General features: G+C 39.2%; 1 long non-coding RNA gene across 1 annotated transcript; it reads right to left on the minus strand.

The window, feature by feature from the left end:
• Positions 1-462: 462 nt before the first annotated feature.
• On the minus strand, positions 463-25,227 carry LOC135315559 (uncharacterized). Its single transcript, XR_010375040.1, has 3 exons — positions 25,044-25,227; positions 18,874-18,981; positions 463-1,117 (listed from the first exon to the last, which is right to left on the minus strand). It is a non-coding gene; the product is annotated as an uncharacterized LOC135315559 (long non-coding RNA).
• Positions 25,228-25,408: the final 181 nt, after the last annotated feature.

The following is a 25,408-nucleotide window of genomic DNA, read 5'->3' on the forward strand; positions in this document are numbered from 1 at the left end:
ATGACAAGAAAAGCAATAACAATCCATACCTTGTTACTTGTCAATAACTGCATTCAGAACAGTGGGGAGCAGTGAAAAATAAGTAATTGCTTGGAAAAACCCATGCATACGCGAAAGGAGTAGTGTGCAATAATTTACATCATATTAATCTAAGGCTGCTGGTTATAACCCAGTGAGCGTTATAAATTAATGTAGCTCTGTACTATTCTGCCTTACTTTATTCTCCCTTTTATAATGCCACCACTCCCAGATTCAACGTGCCTCGATCCCCATTGCTGGCAACAAGATTAATGCGCTCCATAAACATGACGAGCTGCATTTGGTAAACTGTTTGCTGAGCAAAGATAAGACGCTGACATTTACAATTTTGTTCTTCAGAAATTATAAGATGGATATGTTTTGGTGTGCAAAGGAAAACAAGAGCAGGAAGAGGCTCTGGTCCTTCCCTCTTCCCGTGGTGAGGTGAAGCGTGTGTGGTTTCCAGCCGGCAGCCGGTGCTGGCAGGGGATCAGTGAGGGTGGAGTTGGGGGCTGGCCTCCTACATGACCACAATGCTCCAACATGGGCAGGGGGTGTCCCCAACACTCTTCTGATTTTGACTGTATAAAATAATAACAGGAAAGCCTCCAAGCATTTAGTTTAAAGGGGACTCAGCTACCTGGCAGAGGGGGGCAGCTGCCACCAGCGTGGCATGGGGATCCACAGGACCGGCCCCCATGTCTTACCTGGCACACTACTTGGCCAGTGCAAATACAAACTACTGATTTTTTGGGATAAGATTAAAAGTCATATAACTGCTTGGCTGGATCGCTCATCCCTGTGTTGATCGTGGAGCATGATGTGATGCTCTTTCCAGGTTTAAAAGGAGAATTTGAACGTTGACTTTAGTGGGCTGTAAGTGCAGGAATGATGCTGAATCTGGCTGAGGGTAAAGGAGCCAGATTTGTTTGCAGGATTTACAGAGTTTGCATTGGTCTGACAGAAAGTCTTCTGCTTAACTCCAAGGAATGTGTCCACCCATGCTGTGGCCAGGGTACCAATTTCCGCAGCTCTGTACAGCTCCGCTCAGCAATGTTGAGGAGTTTTGTTCCTTTGCCATATTTATTCAATGCTTAGCCTGACAGACAAAAATAAATCACAGATTAATGTCTCTGGTTGTGCCAGATAATAACTTTTTATTGCCCAACTTCTGCTCATTCGCCTTCGCTGGGACCCAGCAGCTCATTACACAGAAGCCACATTCCTAGACGGACATACAGTCTCATGTAATCTTGAGATACATACTGTGTGGTGGTCTCAAAATGGTGACCATCACAGGGTCCAAGAAAGCGCTACCTGACTGGGCCTCATCCTTAAAATAAATGCAAGTGTGGTTTTTAATGGGAGCTACACACCTTCTGAAGGCCTGGTGGATTTCATTCCTGTGCTCCACTAAAAGGCCAGTCAGAAAAGATCAGAGTTTTCTTGTTCCTCCGTGCAGTGGCAGAAGCATTAAATCTGCTAATTATGTTTATAGTGAGCCAATATTCCTACATCTATTGTCAGAAGCGATGGCCAGTAGCACAGAACTACTGAAGCGCTGAGAAAGAAGAAATATGCAGGACCAAACATAAGCTTTGTGAGGCATTATGGGTTATTCTCAATTCCTTTGAAAGTCTTGCTTTGTTTTTCCCTTTCTCTTGTGTTTTCTTTTCAACGTCCCTCTGCACCTTGTCTTAGACTTGCTCCTTTGTCTCTTCTCCCTCTGTGTTTCTCTCCCTCTTGCTTTTATACTTCCTTCCACATCATCTTATTTATCATTCGCTACCTTTGTTTGGGTCTGTCTCAGGCCTGTTGGTTTCTTCCTGCAAATCCAATGCACTTTGTTTTTTCCTCTTCTTAGTCCTTGCCACATGCAAGACTTTGCCATTCTCTCCCTCACATAAATAACTCGCTACACAAATACCTGGTAAAACTCATAAAAATATTGATGCAGCTCAAGTTCACTGAATGAGTCACTTCCCCTGTTGCCTTTGGACATCTCAAGACAAACCTCTTTTGCCTGTTTGTATGTAAAACGCAAAGCAGCCTAGTGTTTTTAGAAGAAAAGCTAAGAGAAGACTTTTCCAACCTTTTGCTGTATACAGCTTGAAACTCCAGCTCTGCACACAAATTGCCAGAATCCGTATTGTTTTATCCTAACCTTTATAGGTAATCCTGAAAGCCTACCTAATCAATTGAAGATCATAAAATATTAGACTTAATACTGCAAAGTGCTGCTTTATAATTCACATAACAAGCTCCTAAATAATTCAAATAGCAAACATATCCTGCTATTCAGTGATGGGAGGTTGTTTAGATCAGCCAGAGAATGTCAACACATGCCACATCTCACAGATCTACCGCATTTCAGGAACGCTATTAAGTTAATTGCTGGTTTCTGACAGCAGAGAGCATGCCGGGAGCAGGGTGATCTTTATTAGCCTTTCGGGCATTTGCAAACATCAGCCATTTTACCCCTACTTGTATATACCAGGCACAGCATGGAGAGTATAAATCAAATTGTGAGACAATAACCAGTGTTGGCACCACCTTTGCATTGGATTTGTTTGTGAATTAAAATAAAGGTTCTAATGTCAATTGTTATGCCTGTTAGATTTATGTATAATACCATATACATGTATATATATATTGTAAAAGTCTACCAAAAACAATCAAGCAATTACATCATTTTGCACTGCATATGTAATGCACATAAAAAGGTAATCAAACTGTGTTGCCTCACATCTTTGTAATGGAAGTACTTTGAAGGCTATAAATAGACAAGAAGCTTCAGAGTAAATTAGCAACACAATATAATTTTCATTAGGTACCTGCCTTGTAGTACGGCTGTGCACAGGTGCTCTTTGTTCTTATATATGTTTTAGACCAATGTTTTGATTTCTAAATACCCCAAACACCCTTTTGTTAATAACTTTCATTTTCTGGCTCTATTTTTTAACTCCCTACTGATTTCAAAGAGTCCTAGAAGAGAAGGAGGAGAGGAAATAAGAAAGAGTCTCTAAAATAATTTTAGATTAAGTTCTATGCGTCCTGGCCTGATCCAAGCCCCCTTGAAGTAATTTAAGATTTTTGAAGATACTTTTGTGGTCTTTGGCTCACACGTGTAGCTCTATTAATTCTACATGTTATGGACCACCCAGTTTTCAGCTGGTGTGTCAGCTTCTGTGTAATCATTCTAGCTAAAGATCTTATTCAGATACAGAAATATAGGGAAGAGAAATTATTTAGCTATTTAAGTCAGTAAATACTTCGATTATCCATAAAACTGTATCCTTTCATCATAGAATGGACTTGTCAAACAGAGTGTAGATAAAAATAACAGTTGCATTCAAGAGTGTTGTAAATATGTTGCAAAACTCCATTACTTTTCAGAAATCAGCTACTGCAAACAGAAAAAAAGCAGTATTTAAAAAGTCAATTCACTGTAGGCATGGAGAAATATCTCTTTTGCCTACTCTGCACTCATCACAGATTCGCAGCTTAATTTTTGCCGGAGCATTGTATTTCATGGCTTATCTCTTCATTAGCCACCACAACAGTGGCCAGCGTTGTTGCATAAATATTACAAACACATTCCCAGGCATAGCTGATATTTTTTGGAGTCAGTACTACACATCTGAGGTGTGTGAAAAATTCTAAATTGTATTTGATAGCTCCCAAATTGACTTGTTTCATTTAATTAAAAAAACCATTTTAAGAGTGAGCCAATTCACTGAAAAAGTATGGCTCCTCTTCTATGTGCATATGTATATAAATATATATGTCTGTATGTGTGTATATATACGCATATCTGGATGAGCATGTGTTCTATATTGCTCTGAAAGATGCTAAGTATGGAAACTGTAAAAGTTTAACTGATTTTTGCAGTTCTCTGAAGACAAGCCCTTTGTGAAGATAGGACGAGTACATTCTGCTGCTTCCAATACTTTTGAAAAGAATTGTTTCACATCATTTCATAAGACAGTATACATAGGTCTTAAGTCTCCAATTATGCCAAAACATAGTATTTTCGTAATGCACACAGTGTGCATAAGCCCATGAGGCTAAGACCTTTCCGATCGCTAGAAACAGGAATACAGAAGTGTTACTGCTGTATCATCAGGCATTAAATAAACACAAAGGTGCAGGCTCCCCAACAGCTCCTTCCCAAGTCCCTTGACACATCAATCTAACATATATTTTACTACTGAAACCTTTTCACACAGACAATGTAGTTGAAAGGTACCATAATAATGGTCTATTTGGAAATATCCCTTTAAAAACCAAAATTCATCAAGTACTTTCATGTCCCTGAGTGGGTACTTGAGAATTGAGCAGCAGATGTAAAATTTACACTGAAGTGCCTCTCTCAGGCACTGCACATGTATGAAATGTGTAAAATGTATTATAAGCCCTCTTTACCAGTGAGTCAGTAAGGGGTTTAAGGCTATGGTTTCCAGCCTGCTGCCATTCAGAAGGTAGGAGGTAAGGCAAAATCTTGCATGTTTCCTTCTGTAGTTTCTTTATCCAGTGCTGATAACATTAAAAAAATCAATCTAGAAACATGCATGCACTGCAACCATGTTTGATGTCTCCTGAAGGATTCAGCTGTGCATATTTTGCTGGAGGAAAAATGTGTGTTATTTATCAAATACGCTTGTCTCCTTTCCAGGACTGCCAACAATAATGTTATGCAACGTTATAGAGCAAGAATACAGATTGCTGGGTCTCATGCCAGTAAGTGATCGCTGATAACGCTGAGAACTAAATATAAAATCAGGAACTGGAGAGGTGCAGAAGTTATGCATCTTTTGGACTGTTTCATACTTTACTAGAAAGTAGAGAGTTCTGAAACTTCGGCTTTAAGAAACCGTGGGCTGTGGAATCTAAAATATTAGGCACCCAGCAGAGGTTTTATACAGTAGTTTCCCCTAATCTCAGAAACATCTGTTCATTTTTAAAAGTAAACCTGTACACAGTTTACATTTCAAGGAGGGTCAGATTCCATTCTTCAATTTCCTTTTTGTGTGCGCGAGTGTGTATCATTTGTTGCATTTGCAATCAGTGAGGGGTTTATTCCTGCTTTCTTTTTCCTCCTGGTGTTGCCTATCCCGTTGAAATAAAACTGGCTTATTTTCCACTCAAGACATGTGTAAGTGAAAAAAATTCCACAAGTGTCATCATGTGATATTCCCCTCTTTGTGCAAAACTGGGAGCACCCTGAGCGATGCAAAAAATAAAATACATTCTGGAGACAAGGGAAGGGATTTTCCTTGTGCTTGGAAGCTGCAGGAATTCCAGGGCACATCAGCCGATTGATTACCCGTTCAGTCTACTTTGTTTCCTTTCATAGCACAAATAAGATTTATGACAATTTAGAGCTGAGATGAAGTTTTGAAGCTTCATTTGATTTTTCAGCTTCAAAGAAGGAAGGCCTCCAGAACAGAGGCACTGGGTTCTTACCACACAGAATTGATTTTTCTGGAGGCAGCTCTTCCATTCACCGACTTGACTGGAGGCCCTTTTTCTAGGAATGCCTTCCCAGGAATTCAAGGGCTGGCAGTGAGCACAAGGAGATGTTCCCTCCTAAGTTTCTTTCTTTTCTCCCAACTGTTGGTGTCACTGTCCAGATTGCCCAAGGCACTGAGGATTTGTTTTTAAACAAATTTTCAAAGCAGTCAGTCTGGTTGTGTGATAGCCGTAGAAGGCTTGTCTCTCCCCATTTCAGTTTAAGCTGCAGCAAAAAAAAAAAAAAAATGCTGGCCATTCATATATTCTGTTGATAATCAAAATGCATTTTCCTCATGGTAACACAGCAGCTCAACACAGCAGAGAGAAAAGAACCTGTTTACACAGGATTTCTGTTTTTAGAGCACTTAATGAGTGATGCTGTAGAATTATTGCTGCTCCACGTACCCAGATCCTGTGGGTAGGTCTAGAGAGTACGTAAGAAGAATAGAAACAAAATTTTTGTGTGAGAAATCACTTCATTAATTTTGGGATTTTTTTAGATTTTTGCTTGATCACCACTTTCTGGTGAGTCAGTTGTCATGGAAGCTAATGGCTTCATGAAGAAATAAGGGCAGGTAATTTTGCATAGCAAGACAAAACCTTAAACTGAACTGCTCTATGCATCTGTTGTAGAGAGCTGACCTGTCCCATTAAGCAAACAGATTGTTGAATTATGGTTCTTACTGGCATTTGTGACTATTTCTCTTTACAAATTCTACCAATATTGGCTGGAGCTCATCAGCTTCTGAATCACTACAGCTGGATCCGAGCCTGCTAGAGCCGATCACAACCGCTGGGTCTGGCGCAGACAGACGCAGCTGATTTTGGTCATCATTGCTATGTTTGGCTCTACAAGCCAAGTGTGTGTCTATGCAAGTATATTGAAAGTATGCCAAGACTGACTTTGCAGTTCAAGGTCCCTTGACCATAAAGGAACCAAGCCTTACCAAGCACACCCTCTTCCGAAGTAGATGCGGATCCACATGTTCACGGCAGCTAAGCATTGACGAATATCTAAGATGCTGTATTTGATAGCAAGGAGATCTACAAGTAGGCATAATTTTCTCACTCCTGGTATTTCAAACCACTCTGTCTTTCTTGTTCTTCCAGCAGCCTCCTTGTTGAGCAATATCAGGCAAAGGACAGAGCTTGTAAATGTTTGCCTGCAGGAACAAATGCTAAGAATGCTCAGACTTTAGAGAAAGGCCTGAGGTCCTTCAGGACTTTAACATTTATCCCCAGAAGCTTTTTGGAGATGACAAAAATATTTGTCAGTACCAGATGAATCAGATACAGCAAAGCAATCCAGAAAGATGAGTGTTGATTTACCTGTTTCTCCCTGAAGAGAAGGAGGGGCCACACAAGGGAAATGAGATGTTGGTTTTTGTGATCAAAGGCCACGGTGAATGACAGCAATAAAATGTTTCAACTTTCATGTTTTGTGTAGCTGCTGTGATGGTTGATGAGAAATGTAAAGGTTTGGTGGTTCTTGACAGCTCTGGGTGCTTGGAAACATGTTCACAAGGAACCATCGCAATGGTAACCAGGAATTTTCAGTTTAGAAAAACTTAATCTCAAGAGATGTTTTTACCTGTTGTTTGGACTATGGCATACTTCAGAGCAGATAACTGATTCCCTTATGCAAGATGTTCCTAGCAGATGTCTTCAGTGATCAGTCTTTTATTATGTTTGAAGAAGAAAAATACAGAGTCAGAAGAACATATTCTGGTTGTATCCTGTATGATTAAAACAAAGATATTTTATTTCTGATCCCCAATCCTCCCTGTCGTTCCCAGTGATACCTAAACTCACTCCAGATACAGAGAAGATTAAAATCACAGACCTGAAAAACAAAATGCAGACACACTCCTGAATCTTGAAAATTACTCTTTTTGTTTAAATTAAAGGTATTCACATTGGTTGAAATACTAAAATAAACCTGTAAAGAGAACGAGGGCCTTGTCTAATGCTCAAGTTTTCCTTGGGCAAAGTTAATTTTGGGAGAAATTTCCTCATGAACAGATCTAAATGAAATATTTTTACTTATGCCTATCAAACCCTTGCTGTGGACACACATTGCTGTCAATGGAAAAAAGATTAACAATTTTCTAGATGCAAACTAGAAGAAAATATGACTTCTTAAAAAATGGCTCTTAATTTCAAACTTTTCTATGAATTCCTCATGTTTTCATAGGTTGGATAGAAGACATCTGGATTAAGACCAGTTTTACAAAACCGAACCAGGATTAAGAAGGTTGATGAGAGCAGTGTAAAACCACCCCAGTTTGCTCAAAACTTTTATCTGTTTCCCCCTTCAACTCTAAACTTTCGTGGATGAGATAAAATAGAAACTGAATCCAAACAAGCCGGTTTTGCAAAAGCTCCTCAGCTCTTCTCTAAAAATAAGATTAAAGAAATCCTCTAGGCTGCAGGAGATGACTTTATCTTTTTACATTGCAAACCTCATTCCCTTACTTTAAATCTTCTTCTCTCTTACTAAAGATAACTAATAGGGATGCTGAGAACCATTGTATTCTGTTGACATCTTTAAACATAAAGCAAGCTATCAATATCTGGCTTTCGAAGGGTCTCTCTGCTACCGTTCTCAAATACAAAAGTCTATAGTCATATCATTATGAGAAAGATGTATTTCTACACATGTTAATGGAATTTACTTTTGTGAATCTTATTGAAGAACCTGGGACATCGAGGACATTACTGTGCTATGATTTACACTGGTGTAACTCCCTGACTTCAGCAGAATTACGGGTGATTTTCTCTATACTATCCTAAAGCAGACAGGAGCCCAGAGACTTTGGGATAGGACATGGACAGAAAACAAAATTCTGTGCCTTTTAAAGATAATTTATACTAATCAAAATAACTTTCTATTATGAAAGAAAATTATGATATGGTGACTTTCCTGAAGCTGTATTTACTTCTATGTGAGGTGAACTCAGTGTGGTAGGTCTAGACATTTGTCTGGATGTGTCCTGCATATTGTTTATAAGGATTCTTCTTTTTAAAATAGTACTGATGGTAACAGTTTGCGTAGAGCTGTCAATATGCAAGATTCTTGGCAAAGAAGTATCCAGCAGGGAGGGAGGAGGCCAATTCTTTTTTCATTTGCCCCAGTGAGAAGTTAATGGAATTACTCTATATCTGTAAATACCTGAGATCAGATTCCGGCTCAGAATCCCTTCTACAGCTAGAATTTACTGAAAATACTGACCGACACAATAACTTAATAAGGATCAACAAAAATCATCTGAGTTTCTGAACACTTTCCCTGAATATGTTTTTCTTTGCTTTTATTTAGCTCTGTATGATGAGTCCTTTTCAGTATCTGACACCCTGTGGGCCAAAGTGCATCCCTGTTGTGCATCTCCCATATTTAGAGAATTACTCTGGGATGAATGTGGTCTCTTGTGTTTGCACTAAGTATAATACAGACACTAAACTGTAGATTATAATTTCCTAGTGGGAGATCCATGTCTTGTGATGAGATTAAGAAGGATGCAGCTGTGAATGGGACCACTTTGGCTAAGTTGCCTTAAAAATTTAACTAGAGTAACTTCAGGTTGTGAAAAACTGGCTATGTGCTATGTTCAAGAATAAGCTCCCACATAAAATCCTTGCAAAGCCTGTGCAAAGCTCCTTTGTGGTAAAACAGAGCTGTTTTGACTAGCCATATATGTTTCCTGTGTAAATCCGCCACATCCTGGTCTATAGCTCACTTGCATATCAAGTTTTCATGTGAGTCAGATTCCCAAGGCATCTTTGCAGAATAATAAAGTCATACATGACCATGTAAATGATATCCCTGAAAAAGCCCCTTAGTCTTCTTTTCAAAGTTATTTCCAAAACCAGATTTACACATTCCTGTTTCAAAAGCTGCTCAGATAATTGCCAAAACAAGAGTGCTCCACTACACTAATCTCTAATTAGTAAAAGCTGACTTTTGTCTTCCTGTGACAATAGCTTTGCGTATCTCTGAGTAAAGGGGAGATTTATAGGATACTGGTGATATTTATTTTGAGATGGCACTTTTTCATTGTCTTAATATAACTAAATTAAAGGCTATATTTCTGTTCATTTAAATAATAATTTGTATATTCCTTTTATCATTACAATCCCTGAGAATGTGGAAGATACAAAATCAGTATAACACATTAGCAATAGATAATACAGTCTAAATAAACATAATAAGCTTTTCTATATGTCTCTAGACCAAACCTTATCTAAAAATACCCTAATGAAGCTGAACCATCCAATTACTTGTTTCTTGGAGGAACCCCTTATTAATGACATTGCAGTGAGGGAAAAACATTAATTATTGGACACAGTGGGATCTTTTACATTCTGTCTAGTCTGGACAGCACCAATTAATACAACAATAATTATCAACTACCATGGCAGGCTGGCTGAGCAGAGCTCCTATCTGCTGATTGGGTGGGGAGTGTGGGACAGATCTCAGGCTGTGCAGATTTCTCAGACTTAGACCTCTCTTATTTTTTGCATTGCTATGTGAAAACTGAATCCTATGGATATTAAAGCGGGTGGATTACTCTGTTGAGGCAAAGGCTGCTCCTATGAGAAGGAAAGCACAGGTGCCATCATGTGAGAAATACCATTTTCTCCTTCATCTCACACCCACCTGCTGTCTGAATTTCTGTTGTTCGAGATTTAACATGATTGTTCTTTCGATAAGGGGAGTACGACAGTGCACGCTTTTAAAGTTGTCTGTTTGCTTGCTCCCTTGTCCAGCTATCTTAAAATGACAGTTTAAAAATGAAGAAGCAAATGTGGACATGATTTATTGCTGCAGTCTTGAAAGCAGAATACCTATTCTTGATCAAATTCAACCTGAGGCAAACACCAAGCATGGGAAACTTTAGCTCAGGAGGTTAAAGTCTGCAAAAGTTATAAGTGAGTACTAGAGGGAGAACAATGGAAAGTGTTAGACAACCTGAATAACAGGCGTTACTACTCCAGTGCCTATAATAATAATAATTCACCTTTTATCCATTGAAGATAAAAGGACACAATGTGGGAAAATTAAGCTGTATAGACATCTTGGGGATATCTCATCTGAGATCACACACCACTTCTTTCTTGTGGTTATCATGATTTTATCAGAGCCACTTTGAAGTCTATATAGCCTTATATCTCAGTTATCTACATTTCATCCTGTATGTATTTATTACAGATGGGCCTAAGCTGTTAAATTCAGATCCAAATCCAGATTCTGATTTTGAACTCCCTAAGGTCCGTAACTAGCTTGAAGCTAGGGGTTTGGCTTGGAATCATCTCTATTTACGTGTAAGAAAAAGGGGTTTAATATGTGCTCTTCCAGACTGCATAGCTGTCTATTTGTGCACACCGAGTTATTCTCACTCACACATAAATCTAGGAAAAACAGAATTAAAAGCTGCCTACATTGTTATTCATATTTTGAAGAAGGATGAATTTATAAATGAGCCTTAGCTTTGACATTTTGTGATTTCTTAGTGCTTTCCTTTACAACTCTAACAAGCTTTTAACCATGCTTTAATATCTGGAGCTCCAGCACAGAGACAGATACCCTCAGCTCTCCCTTGCGTACAGGTGAAAACTATGGACAAGCAGTGTATTTTACAAATCTTTGTGCACTGAGGTCTGTTTTTCTGTGTTACCTGTAGTCTTGACTCCAGCAGCAAGCAAATGATGACACAGGCATAAATAGGGTTATAGAAAAACAGGCTGCCACTTTATTTAAAACTCAAGAGGAATTCCCAAGAGGAATGAGTGTCCCGTTCACAGGGAGGGGACACCAACCAGGTACACCAAGAACAAACTTCCCTTGTTCTGAGACAAGGCTGTGTAGGATAAGCAAGCCCTCTGTGTCTAAAGGGAACCAGAAATGCTTTTCCCTTTTGCATAATACTGAAGTGCTAATTAGGGCACTGATATCCTCAGAGGGCAAGCCCAAATCTGATGATACATACAAAACACACACTTTCTCCTCTCTCTCACACACACAGAGGCAAAGCATAATCAGACAGACAGTGGAAGCCGAAATCAAGAAAAACAAGTGTAGAAATAGTGTAAAAAATTCGTGTTTGAGAGATCAGGTGGCATTCCTTTGTCAGCAAGCTGGCTGGTTGTACAGAGTCACTCTGCCATCAGAACATTACCATTTGCTTAGTGATTCTCAGCCTGCTGTATAGGGGCAATCCAGACTTGCTTAGTCTTTTTCTTCTTCATAGGATCACTTGATTAAATTATAACATATTAATCATACAATAACCGAGATATAGACTTCACAGTGGTATCAGTGTATTATCAGTGACAGTTTTTCCCTGTTGTTTTGTGATTTGAAGTATTTTGTACTAACATTTCTTTCTCCCACTCTCCTCTATCACCTGGGCTTCCTAAACCTAACGAGGTGATAAAATGCTCTCCACTAGGGATAATCCATTTTCCCAATATAACTTAATTCCTTAAAGCTTCACATCTGGAAGAGACTTCCAGAAACTCCATCTCAGCACCAGGGAGCTGGCATTTCCAGCTCTGAAATACCATTCCTTGAAAATAAAAACCCTTTGTCTGACTAAAGACACATTGTGTCTGGAAATGTTGAAGAAAAGACATTTCCACAACAAATGTTTAGTTCTGATTATAAATATCCTGCTAAAATAAATGAGTACTAATAAAATGTCAGTGAAACTGGCTAGGCGTCATTATATGCTAAAACTGAATAGGTATTTCTTCCTTCCATAAAACCTGGAGCTTCTAATTTAATGAGTAAATATGATGCAATACTTCTGTCTGCAATAAACTGTAAGAAGGGACAGTTTTTAAATGATCCTTAAGTCTTGTTGCAACACATTTCACCATCCACAAAACACAGGAATGCTGCAGAGAGACGGTCAGTTTATCAGAAAATCTTAAAAAAAATTATTCATTGGTAGCATCACCCCACCATTCCACAAAGACTCTGCAAAACTTTTCTTGCCATGCACCACCATCTGCCAGATTATAGAGAACTAAGTGGCTGAGGGGGTCAGCTCCTGAAATCCCCTAATTTACCAGCACTCAGGGCACCCCATAATTCGCAGAAGACAGTCACTGCCCTCAGCGTAAGACGCGCTAAGATCATGGGCAGACACATCAAGGGCCAAATCATGCTATATGCAAGCATAGTACCACTGATCTAAACCAGATTTTAAAAAAATCAGCTAATCTGTCTGCACACTTCCCTCTTCCCCATCAAAATGCTATAAACCAATGCTCCTCAAGGTTTTTAGTCCCTGCCTTGCTTTAATCCATGAAGGACATCATGCTCCAGAGGGGAGAGGGAGGGATGGGAAGGGAGGGGAAGGAGGAAGGAAGGGTCACAGGGAAAGCTGAACAAGGCTGGATGAAAGGAGAGAACTGTATCATACCTCATTTGTCGGTCACAGTGCAGCAGAGGTTGAAAAGGGCTAATAGCAGTTATCCCTCAACATATGCAGGCTTGTAAAAGCCATAAAAACAGTGTGTCGGGGCACTGTCTAGTGGCATCATCACCATGGGGTGATACAATACTGTAGGACTTCTCGGTACATAGTCTGCCACACCATTAACCTGCCATGCCAAGATAATGAAGATAACCCACGTTCACATATTTTCTTTTGGTCCACAGTTAGAAATGAGATTCCTTGATGGTCCGGAAGCACTGTTCTGATAAGCATCTGCATTTTTTTAATTCTCTTCCTTTGATCTCCCAAGCAATCCAACCTGTTTCCAAAGATCCCCCTTCAGACCTCTAGCTCCCACACAACTGTTATTTCCAGCAATCCATAAAAAAGGAAAAAAACCCAGCTCCTACAAGGATTAAGGCAAGAGTGTAATCTAGAAAAAAAATAATCCTAAAGAATTACTTTAAACTGTAGAGCAGAAAGTTTTCATCAAACATTTTCTAAAAAATGGAAAATGGATTGATGCAAACATTTTAATGAAAAAAAATGCTATTCTTTGTAAAATATTGGGCTTTTCAAATATATGCAGCTTTTTAATTTTCAGACTATTTATTTACCTCAGATACCTAGTAACCTGTCTCATGGCTGATACTATAGCTTCATTACTAGTTCTGAAGCAGAGGTAACTCAGAGAGAAATCAACTTACAGCAAAAAACAGATTCTGAGACAGGGACTGAACTGAAGAAACTGGCTTCATCCAGCTCACCACCACTATTTTTTAAGACACAAAACATGAGTTTTTATTCCTATGGACAGAAATACTTTCATTAAAATGAAATGTACGGAAAAGGTCATCAAATAGAATGTTAATTTAATAGGTGACAAAATCTGACTCAAAATTTCTTGAATTTTTGTTGTCTAGTTTTAGTAAGTAATGAGCCACAGTATAAACAACAGCACCAATTAATTCACTTTCTTTTAAGAAGGCTCATGCTGTACCTAAAAGACTGTTGTTCTGTCTAGTTAAACACTTATGCATTAAAATGCTAATAATTAAACTGTTACGACTGACTAATGAACTCTGCCAACTATAAATGATGGTCTTGTTAGATTCACTGCACAGCAAGGCTTCCTTTGTACTGAAAAAGTTAAAGGTTAAAGAGCTCTTGAAAACAGCGAGTAGCATCTAGAAGCAATTACATTTTTTTCCTGGAAACTAATAGTTGTACAATAATGTTTCAATTCGCACTCCGAAAAAAAAATTACTCTGAGCTCCATTCATCAGAGCAAATCTGCAGCTTTCTACACCACGGCAGGTTGTTAATTTGGCTTCTGCATCCAGCCTACTCTGCCTATAATCTAGTGTTTTGCAGAACCTTTTATTGATTCTGCTCAAGGAAACTAAAAGGGCAAAGACTCGAGCTTGACTTGTGATACCTGTTGAGTAGCACTCACTCACGTCAGAAAACCACTATGAGATCAAATTTCAAAAGGCTTATGTGGCAGATTTACTTGGATATAGTGTTTGTTCACTAGTTGTCCCTGTGCATGGACTTCCAGACAGTACAGTCTTGGGTAAACGGAGACAGAGCTGGAACTTGAACTGTATGCCTGTAAGGAAGCCTACTTGATTACATCTGTGACCACAGCTATTCTTCTTGAAAAATAGCTCCCAGGTGAGAAGACATGGGATTCCAGCGTGATCACTCAATAACATTGTGAGTTTCAGAATCAAGACTTTCCTGTAAACTTCACATTCCTGGAAATGCAATTGAATCCCTAATTATTTCCCTCATTTAAAACATACTTGATCTTGGATTAATCATTAAAAAAGAGTTTCTATGAATCCTAGATGAAACATGACTAGTGGTCAATGAAGCTAATGAGGTATAATTAAGCATGTACAGAAATGTTAAGGCTCAGAAGAACAAATGATGTTTTCTTCTCTAAGTGTGGGCTTGAATTCATCCACCAATTTAATATCTAAACATTATTATTAATGTGACTATGCACTGAAGAGAAGCTTCTTCAAACCCACAGTGACTGCCTGCCTAGCCACATTAAACAAGATCCCTAGATGTGGTTTAAGCAAGTGTCTCTGAATGAACTGCATGCAATCCACACCTCAGTTCTGACATTGAAGCTGGGCCAGGGGAACCTTTGGCTGAGGACCAGCAGGTGACAATTAAGGATGGTAACTTCTTGTGGTATCTCTTGTGGTACCTTTGCTTTGAGGTGGGCTTGATAGACAACTGCTGTTTCATTTGGTCATCCCAGGGGCAACTCTACTCACCACTGCAATTGCATAAGGATATAGCTGGATTAAGAGCCCTAATGGATTTTCAGCGCAAAAATATAGTAAGAGATATAAAGTAGGTGTTAAAGAAGAATGGCCCTGTTCTTTATTTTATTTTTTTTTAATTCACATGGTTCAATTGCTCAAATGATCCAACAAGTCACTTTTTAAAGGTGTGCTAAGAACATATGGGTCTGACTCTTAGATCGGCAGTAAATTGATAGCACTGAGCTCTGTGAGCAACCTCCCCAAAACCAACAAGTCTTCCCAAGGGAAACTATCCTCACATGTGAGTAATTGCAAACAGTTCTGGCCAGGAGTTGCAGAGCTTGCTCTGATCATGGGCAGTCCTTGAGCTGCAATGTGTTCAGGTAGACAAGCATTTGGAGTCATTAACAAAGCTCTCAGCTATCCGTTATGCACACCCTGGGTCACAGCTGACGCAGCTGCAGAGTTCAGATGATGTGCCTGCAAGGTGACTGCTGCCAAACCTCTGGATGGCCATCTCTCCTGAAAGATAGTTGTCTTGTTACAAGAGTCATGAAGATCTGCCTACTGCACCTGATTTGCTGATGTACGTGCTAAAACTATATTCCTAACACTGGTCCAACAGCACACTCTTTGGTACTCTTGCCCCTTCACTGTTCTTTCTATCCATTCAGTTATGTGCTATAAGAAAGCAGCTAAAGATTTCCCTTGAATCTTTTTGTATTGGCCGTACTTGAATTATTGAGAGATCTGTGCATTATAGAAATACTCAGCCAACTGGACTGCTACTGAAATAACTTTTACTTCTCCAGATGATGAGCTGTTTCTTAGATGTCACTTCAGTAGCTCATACGGTGAACATACTGGCTGTTGAGAAAAATGTTGGAAAGAGCTTTTACAAAATCTCCCAAATATGACAAACTGCTTTCAGTGTACCAAAAATTCTTTCCGGTAGAAGACTTATCATACCTTCTCATGTGTCTACGTTTCTATGCACATTTGCTTTTGAATACTGCTGTGGAGTTATGAATACACAAGTATACATATATAGGTATTGGCTGAGATTCAGGAAAGGGCTAGCATGATAGGTCATGAAAAGTGCAATTCATTATGTTGCCCTACCTCCTTTACAGTAGGGCACACCTCAGCTTGCACAGACTTTTGTTGGTTGAGGGATGACGTTATACTCCCACTGCTAATTTAATTTAGAAATAAAGCCCAGCAAAACTATAAAAGAATATTTTATTTTTAATTTTCTCACTGTTATGAATTGACCTGTATAAATCTCCAGCACCAAAACAACATGGTTTTGTAGTATCAGTGCTTCCTTGTAGCATAGTGGAAATAATAATAGTAAGCATAATCACAAGGGATAACTGCATTCTTTGGATGATACTGAAAATACCTGTGATTCACAGATGTTACATCCAAGAAGAGATTCACCATACCCAGCAGCAGAAGAAAGCCACCTGCTATTTCGCAAGGTAACTCTACAGAGAAGAGCTTCTGATGAGGCAAAGAACATATTAAACTCACAGTCCCAGGGAAGGGGTTGTGTGCAACATTGAGACAATAATTCTGGGAACAAACACTCAAATGCTCAACCCTACACAGTCAGTACAGGGGCAAAGCAATATCCCTACCCTCAACTTTATATAAAATGCTTATAGTATTGATACTGAAGAGGCATGCAAGTGATGGTTGTGAACGGGCTACCAGTGTGAGTTATCTTAGGAACTGGCTGTTATTCTGTTTTGGAAGAGAACCTTGTAAACTTTGCTCTTTTTCTGTGCAATACTGAGGGGCATGAAGGATATAAATGCTGATTTTTCTATTCAGAAGATAGTCATGCTACCCTTCTGGCACTTAGAGACACCCTCATTCGTATGATCCTCTTGATACAATTGTGGCAGGGAACTGGGAAAGTGGCTCAGGGAACTGGGAATACACGGGATGTCTGAAAGGTCTGAGTCACCCTCTCATGTCTTTTTTTCATCTCTGCAGGTTTTCCAACACTGTGGTGTGGGACTCACAGTACAGCTGACGAACTGCTGTAAATAAAAGGTCTTTCCTCAACATGTTTGTAGCTGACAGGAGATAGGAAACACGCAGAATCTACTTGGTCAGAATTTTGTCATCAGATTTCCAGCACAGTGTTGTAAAGTCCACAGAACAGAATAATTTGGATTTGCCATATTATACAATAGTAGGGTTAACACCAGCCTCTGAAGGGCAGCTCAGCAAACAATATCTTTTGAGCTCTTCCCTGATCTATAATGCTGGCAACCTGAAATGAACAATAGTGTTGTGAGGACCTCAGTGTGGATATTAAATCAAAAAAGATCATTTAAATGTCAGATACACTAAATAAAGGGGAAATATATGATACCAAAGTACAAACTCACTGGAACTCCTTGGTTTTGAAAACTGACTTGAGCAATATTAGGCTTGGTTTTGCCTAGGAGAGAAAGTGGCAAAAAAAAAGAGCAGAAAGAATCTTTGACAATAGAAATATATGAGAGAGGAGGTAGCACAGATGCAGAAAATACTTGCAGGGAAAATTATTAGTCAAACATTGCTCTCCAAGACCTAGTGTGTTGGCATGATGGAGAAAATACTTATAGATGCACATAGCCACAGTATAAAATATATTTTACTCTTTTCTATTGCCCAGCTTCCATAAAGTTCTCTCCTTGTTTTCATGTTTAACATGACAACAGATACATGAGCTACGATGTACTTCATAAAAACAACAGTAAAAGGAACCAACTCTTATAGAAAAAAAAAAAGAGCATTATAAGTACTAGGGAAAAGTTTTGTGAATTCAGGCTAGCTTTTCAAACATTCAGACCACCCCTAAAATAGCAGCTACAGTTCACAGGAGCCAGAGCTACACAAATTCCAGCTCTCCCTATGTGGTAAGTCTAATACTTTCTTTTCTTATGCTTTAAGGACTTCAAATAGGGTTTGTGCATTTGACTCCTTTTATCTCTTTCATAGAGTTCTCTCTGCTTTTAAATCCCTAAGTATCTCTGTCCTCCCCCTGCCATTCCTTAACAGATCCAGGACAGCACAAATAATGCCTCTTGGCTTTGAACACATCATGGCAAATTTCACTGACAGAGGAAAGATGTACGAGCAGTTATCTGGGATAGTTTTACACCAATCCATCTATTGTACGCTATGTTCGCAATCTTGGGCTGGAATGAATTTCAGGCAAAGTGTGTCCCTTGCAGACCACTTAAAAACAGAATAGGTTCTGTCTGAGGGCCCAGTCCTATCTGATGCTAAGCACCTTACAGCATCAGGACCTCGCTGAGAAATATTTTCCTTAAATTTCTCCAGGGCTGCACAGGGCTTTGTCTCTTGACAATGAAAAGATGACAGGAAGAAGGCAACAGTCTGGCTGCCCCAAATCCTACACAATTCTAGGAAAGAATGACCCCATCTGCATAAAAGGACACCAAGTCTATATGCCGAAAAGAAGAAGGAAATATTTAAAAAGGAACAGAAAAAAACCCTTCTTGAATGATGACCCCACAGGTTTTGCTCTTACTTCTGCTATCAGGATCTACATGCAGATTTTTGGGAAGGTAATACATGAAGGGACTCACCTGAATAAAGCTGTACAATTTTGACCTGGATCTGCAGGACTGGGGGTTTTGTAAGATATTCATGACAGAGGCTTGTATTTCTTCTTCTATATGGTGCCTGTCATTCTTCTTAGCATGGTATAAAACAAGAAATAATCATTAAAATTCTAGCATGGAAATCCAGTAATTTTCATTTCCTAGGTGGTCTGTTTAATCAGTGCATTAAGACATTGACTGTTTAGTGTCTCCATAGTACTGTGCTTGCATACTTTGCCTTTGGTGGGAAAAACAATGGTTATAGAAAACCAGGGTCTGCTCTGCTATTGTATTATAATTCCAAATGCAGGAATTCTGTGTTTCAGCTAAGACTTATTTGCATAATTTTAAAGCTTAAGTTGTAAAAAATCAGAAATGCCTGCAGTTTATACTTTGAAACATTTGAAAAGTAAAGCAGATTTTTACAAACATTTTTGTATTTTTAAACATGTAATTTATTAGTAAGGAAAACAGCTCGTGTAATAAGGGATCACTATAAGTAGATTTAATATATTCTAGCATTTAAATACTATTGTTGATCATAAAAGATTAAATGCCTTTTGGTTTCAATCCTCTTATTAGAAGCAGCAAATTTATTTTTCTTGAGTGTGGCAAGTAAGTCTGAACCAAAATGTAAATGCTTAACAGACTCTGTGCGTATGTGCACACAGGCGTGTGATGAAGGGATGGGGCATTTTCCCCAAAGCTTCAATTTCAACTTACTCATTTGTTATCATTGTTCATTAACTATGTGGTTGACCTAAGATGAGCCTGAAGGATTACAGAATATTTGTCTAAGTATTTAACAGAAGCTTATAAAATAATAATATTTGTTAAACACCTCAGGTTTCCCTCCCACCGTCACTGTAATCTGGAAACATGAAAGGACTGGATGGAATGAACACAAACACAGTGGTGCTCGGTTGGGTCAGATGTGTCAGTTCAGCTTGGCTTGAATAGGTAACCCAGTCCCCAGTGTAACTACATTAATGGGAATTTCTGAGAAACCACTGTCAACTGTCTGATTTCATGCTGATTCGTTTCTGGATGGCCGCTGCTGTTTTTCATTGGGTGGCTGAGTAGCTGGGATAATCAAATTCATGTCACCTGCAAACAAGGATAGACTGAAAAGCATGACTAAATGGGGAGGAGAGCCAGGATAGTGTTTCACTGTCACCTGTGTCCTTAAAATACTGCTTACGCTTGCCATTACATTTGCTGTCTGCGTAGTTTCTCATGGGAACACTGACAACTTAAGGCTCACAAAAGCAAAGCCAGCAAAAGCTATGCTGAGAGCAGACCCCTGACGCACTGTTACCTTGTTTGATCATCACCAGTTTAGAGCACGCTTCAACAAGGGGGGGCTGTGTGTCATCCTTCCTCACGGTCAGCAGCCCAAACCCCAGTGATTTTTGCTGTGTGGACCTGTTTAGACAGGAGCAGTGGTGCAGCCCTGACTCTGGCTATAAAGTCTTTACTAGTGCTTCCTAATGACTTTGCTCTACCTGCTGCTGTCACATGTTAAAGAAAGAGATAATCTAATTTCTACTATTTGATTAAAAAAAAAGAGTATCATATCTCAAAAGAAAAGAGAGCTCAAAAAATTCGACACTCAAAGCCTGTTAGAATAGGAACATACCATATGGAAATTACCTACATTGCTTCTGTTAGGATCTAGCGCATGTGTGCAGGTTAACAGGCTTGCCTGCTCAGGCTCCTCTGTTTGCACTTTCCCTGTCAGCCTGGCCTGGACACAAACTACTTTTTCCCTGCTATGCTGCAAGATACTGTTGCACCAGCCTGTAACACTGAGGCGAGAATCCAGAGCCAGCCCAAAAGTTTCCTGCTGTGGTAGATCTGATTTCTCTTTCTAGATTTCAACCAGACTGGAAGCCCATGTGCCCTAACCTTGCTCCTTAGGAGCACAGCTGGACACCTCACTGAACTTACTGGTAGGGTCTCCCAGGTAGAAAGACATTCCTGAGAGTTGCAAAAGTTGAGACCAAATTCCCAACTTCCGATTTCAACCTAAGCTTTAAAAGACAGTCTTATAGGTCTTATCTGTGTTGGGACTGAACTCCAAATTTACCCAACCTGGATGACATAAGAGGACAGCACAGGACATCTGTGTGCCCAGCAACACAATTTCAGAACTTCTTGAATATAATTCTTTGGTAGTTGAGTGTTCCTTGCTAGTTAAAGAGGTACTTCCTTTCTAAGCTCCTTTATGAGTTTCCAGGAAAAAAAGATTACTCCTTTAGGCTGATACTTTTGTAGCTTTTGGAAAGTTTGGTAAAAATCCATATGGTTGGTTTTGAGCATGCTTGAAGAATTGTTTCAGATGTTTAACTTGTGCTTGGGTAACTGAAAACAGTTCAGACTTGGCATGTAGTCTCCAGTGAGAAATGTGGGCTTGGATAAGTTGGAAAAAAAATTGGTTCAGAAAGAAAGGAGTTATAAACAAGTGGAAATAGTATGCTTCAGTTATCCAGATGTATGCCAGGCAAGCATAGATGTCTGGCTATCCACATGCTGAAATAAATGCATCTGTATTTATTTAAACGTGTGATGTAATGTTCATGTGCAAACATTTCAGTAAATGGTAGGCATGTTAATTTTTCCCATCTCACAAAATAAATATAGACAATACATGAGATATACATATATGTACAGCTTAGAAGTGTCTGGCTGACCAAGAGAATGACCCAGAGCTCTTGGACACCAATGAAAAGACTGTTCCTGGATGTAATGGAATATGGGTCAGAGTCCAATGCCCTACAATCCTGTTCATGTATTAAAAAATGGAAAGGGTAAATACACATGTAAAATGTTAAAAACCTCATCAATCCTTAAAAGTTTCCATTACACTATCTCAGATAATATTTGGTGCCAACTGTGATGAATTAAATGTTTCCACAGCCAGCAAAAGCTGTTCAAAACTCAAAATGTAATATATGATTTTCTTGATTCAGAATTTCAAAACACAACCTTTTAAACAGAGGTTCAATCATCAAATCCACAGGAGAAGTAGCTCTGGGTTTTCTTGCTGAAAATCCAAATTACTTGAGTGCCAAATCTTCACATGCCTAAAATTGGTGTCGCTCCATTGACTTCAGTGGAGCTATGCTGATTTACACCAGCTGCATGGCTGGCCCGTAAATATTTTCAGTTGATCTGGATTATTTTATATATTATATGAATTTTCTTTATGGATTACATGGCAAAACATTTGTTCTCAGCTTCCATAATGTCAGGGTCTGTGAATTTATTTTAATGTGGGACCATTTGTGTGGTTCTATTATTGCACAACTGAATACTTTTGTGCTCGTAACATGGATTCACCACACATCCTCCCATCAGTGCACTCACTGACATCCTAACAGAAGAATTACTATCACTCCATCTATCCATAGGAAGTCATATATTGGCGTGAAATGGTGAAGCTGCAGCTGCTGTGGGAAACATAGCACTGAATGTCAAGTCGTTGGTCAAGTAAAAATTTCTACCACAACACTACGGTTAGTGCAGTTCTTTGCATGTAGTTATGTAGTGGGGTTTTAAAGTTAATCATGCATGTTATTATTCATCAGGGAGTTTATGCTGGATACTTCACTTAGCACTTTGACACAAAGGTAAATAGATTCCAAGGATGCAGAGTAGTGGGATAATGAGATTTTATTGAATCTGTGATCTTCCCCTCTTATAATGAGACTTACTGCAGGTCCCTTTTTCTGTGCAGTAATTTGTTTGCAATAGCTCTGGCTCCTAAGCATAATGCACAGGGTTTGGGTTTACTATGGGGTTAGGGAAAACACTCAGGTCTTTCATCGCTAAGCCCCTGGGACGTGTGTAGGAAGGTGTGCAGCCACCTCCACAGACTCTGTTCAGGGCAGGACAGACACCATGCAGCCAGGCTTGGCACAAGGCAGCTGCAGACGCAGGAAGGGAAATATCCTTTCAGCAGCCCAGGAAAAAGTGATCCTTCTTTCCAGCTTCACAGTCCTGGTAGGGTGAAAGTAAATACAACATATTTACATTGCATTTAAAGAGAATGCATAAAGAATTAATTCCCAACTAATATATATTCTAATAAATGCAGAATCATTGCAGAATTCAATAGTAGTTTGCTTAAAACCATCCTACCACTTTCTCCTGCTTTTTCTCTGATTACATATAGCCCAAAACAATCTGGTCCTCAGCATGTTTAGCTTGTGTTAGTCATTTATTAATCCTCAACAAACTATTTGTCAGTTAAATGTTAAAATAAAGCACGATCAAAGGAAATGTAACAAACTTCCACAAGAAAGACTATTGGTTGGGCTCTCAAAACCCATGCAACCATCTGATAAAATCCTCCTGAATCCAAATTCAAGTAGTTACAGACCAAGATTGAGGTATACGGTCTGGTAAATTGGCAGAGCCTGAGAGCAGTTACCAGCACCTGCCCAGATGGTACCTATCTTTGCTTTTATAAGCCCTACTTTCATTTACAGTTTTCTAGAAGAGAAAGTTCAAAGCAGCTACAACTATTTAATATGTGTAGGCTTTCCTTTATATGCCAGAGAAATTAATACTAAAGAAATTTCCTCAGTCTTCTTAGACCGCAAGTGCCATTTAAAAATCCAGCCGGACTATCAGCCCTGTTTCCTTAATACCTGCAGGCTTCATGGCATTAAGCACACGTGACACCCCATGAGGCAAGAAGTAGCATTGCTCACACAGTGCATGAGGGAAACTGAGGCACAGGGAGGCTGAACAACGCAGCTAAAACTACACAAGAGTTAGCTGCACTTTGCTGAAGGACAAGCGGCCAGGTCAGCCTGGATCCCAGGGACTGCTCTTGCCAGCTGGCTGGACTTTCCTCTCTCGGACTGCAATATCTGTTGGAGCACAAACAATGCAGAGGACAGACTATCTGCCTGCTCTTCCATTGATGCATTGAAACAAAGGCAAAGCTTGCAAGGGTTAAAGGCTATGAAACTCAACATTAAACAGTCCAGCAGTTCCAGCAGGGGTTAAGACAAGACTGTGACACCGGGAGACACAACGGGACTCTCCTTCTGTGCTACATGTGTAGATGGGTATTAAGGACATGCATGTCTTCTCATCTAAAATCATGAATTTTTATGAAGTAAGCCCTGCTTTCCCATAATTCAGTAGGGTGCACTTTGCAGACCCTAAAGTGCTGTCACTACAGAAGGTTTCATTGCTTGCACCTGCTAAAACATTTGAGGTATTTGAGAGGCAGTGAAACACATTTGCTTTTCATTTTATCTGACTTTGAAAATCTTTGAAGTGTTTAATAGTAGTCCAGAAAAGATTTCTGCCTCTTAATCATTTACTTGTAGGGCACATTCTCCACTGGTAGCCTGTCAGGCAGAAAACGAGTTTAGCCCAGTTTTATTAAGTGCCACATGCCGAGTCAGTGTTCATTAAAGGTGTTTTAAGGTTTGAATTATGTAATTTATGAGAAAAAGAAATACAAAATTCCATTGTTTTATTAATATGCAGCACAGGATATACTGCTAATAACATACTTTTTAAACAGAAGTTTTATTAAAAAAAAAGCTTTTATAGGGGGCTACAGATAGGCTTTTAAAAATCTCTTTTCCCCTGTTCAATAAAATTCAAACATTTTAATTCAGTCAACATAGATTTGAAAAAAGGAACTATTCTTAACCTCTCCTTTCGGTCACTTTTCTTACACACATTGTAGACAAAGGGGAAAATAAAAAAGCATAGGAATATTTTTTTTCCTTTTTAGTAGAAGTGACAGTATACAGCATTACAAGCAAGCCAATGCTGAAGCCTTCAGCTAGATATTCCAGATATTAATTCACCCTTTAAACAAAACCAAAAAAGAGAAAAGAAATGGTAAAGGAAAAAAGAGAAACAAAATAAAAACTCCATATTATAACCCCAGGAAACATTACTTTCCAGAATGATTTTAAATTGCCCCCCACAGATTCACAGCTAATGGGACATTTTGAATTGGATGAGGGCTTAACTAAATCTTTTGGTAGCCACAACCATTTTTATGGTCTACATTGTTTTAATATTGTAAATAGATTTTCTCAAGCATATGCAAAAAACCACAACTTATGAAATACAGGAAGGAGTACATTTTTCTTCCCAACCTATCAGGCTCAAGTTACCTGAGCCCAATCCTGGAGACCCAGGGTAGGCCTGGTCCTGCAGCTGGCTCTGGCAGGGAAACTCCCTGTCTCCTGAGATGGCATGGCATCCATCAGGGGCTCTCCTTACCCCTTCTCCGTGGCAAAACTCCCACCAGCATCCTGTAGTTTCACTTGAAAAAGAGACTGTGTGAGGCCTGAGGAACCAAGACCAGTTGAGTTTAATATGAACTTTTATTGCCATGGGAAAGTCTTAGTTATCCAAACTTATACCAAACTGGAATTCATTAACCCCTTCAAGGCAGGCCAGCCTGCACCTCCTGCACTGGCAGGTTTGTTTTGTTTTCTTCTGTTCCATTTACTTTGCTAGTTTGTTATTTACTTTG

This window comes from Phalacrocorax carbo, chromosome 12 (genome assembly GCF_963921805.1).
Source record: "Phalacrocorax carbo chromosome 12, bPhaCar2.1, whole genome shotgun sequence".
Lineage (NCBI taxonomy): Eukaryota > Metazoa > Chordata > Aves > Suliformes > Phalacrocoracidae > Phalacrocorax > Phalacrocorax carbo.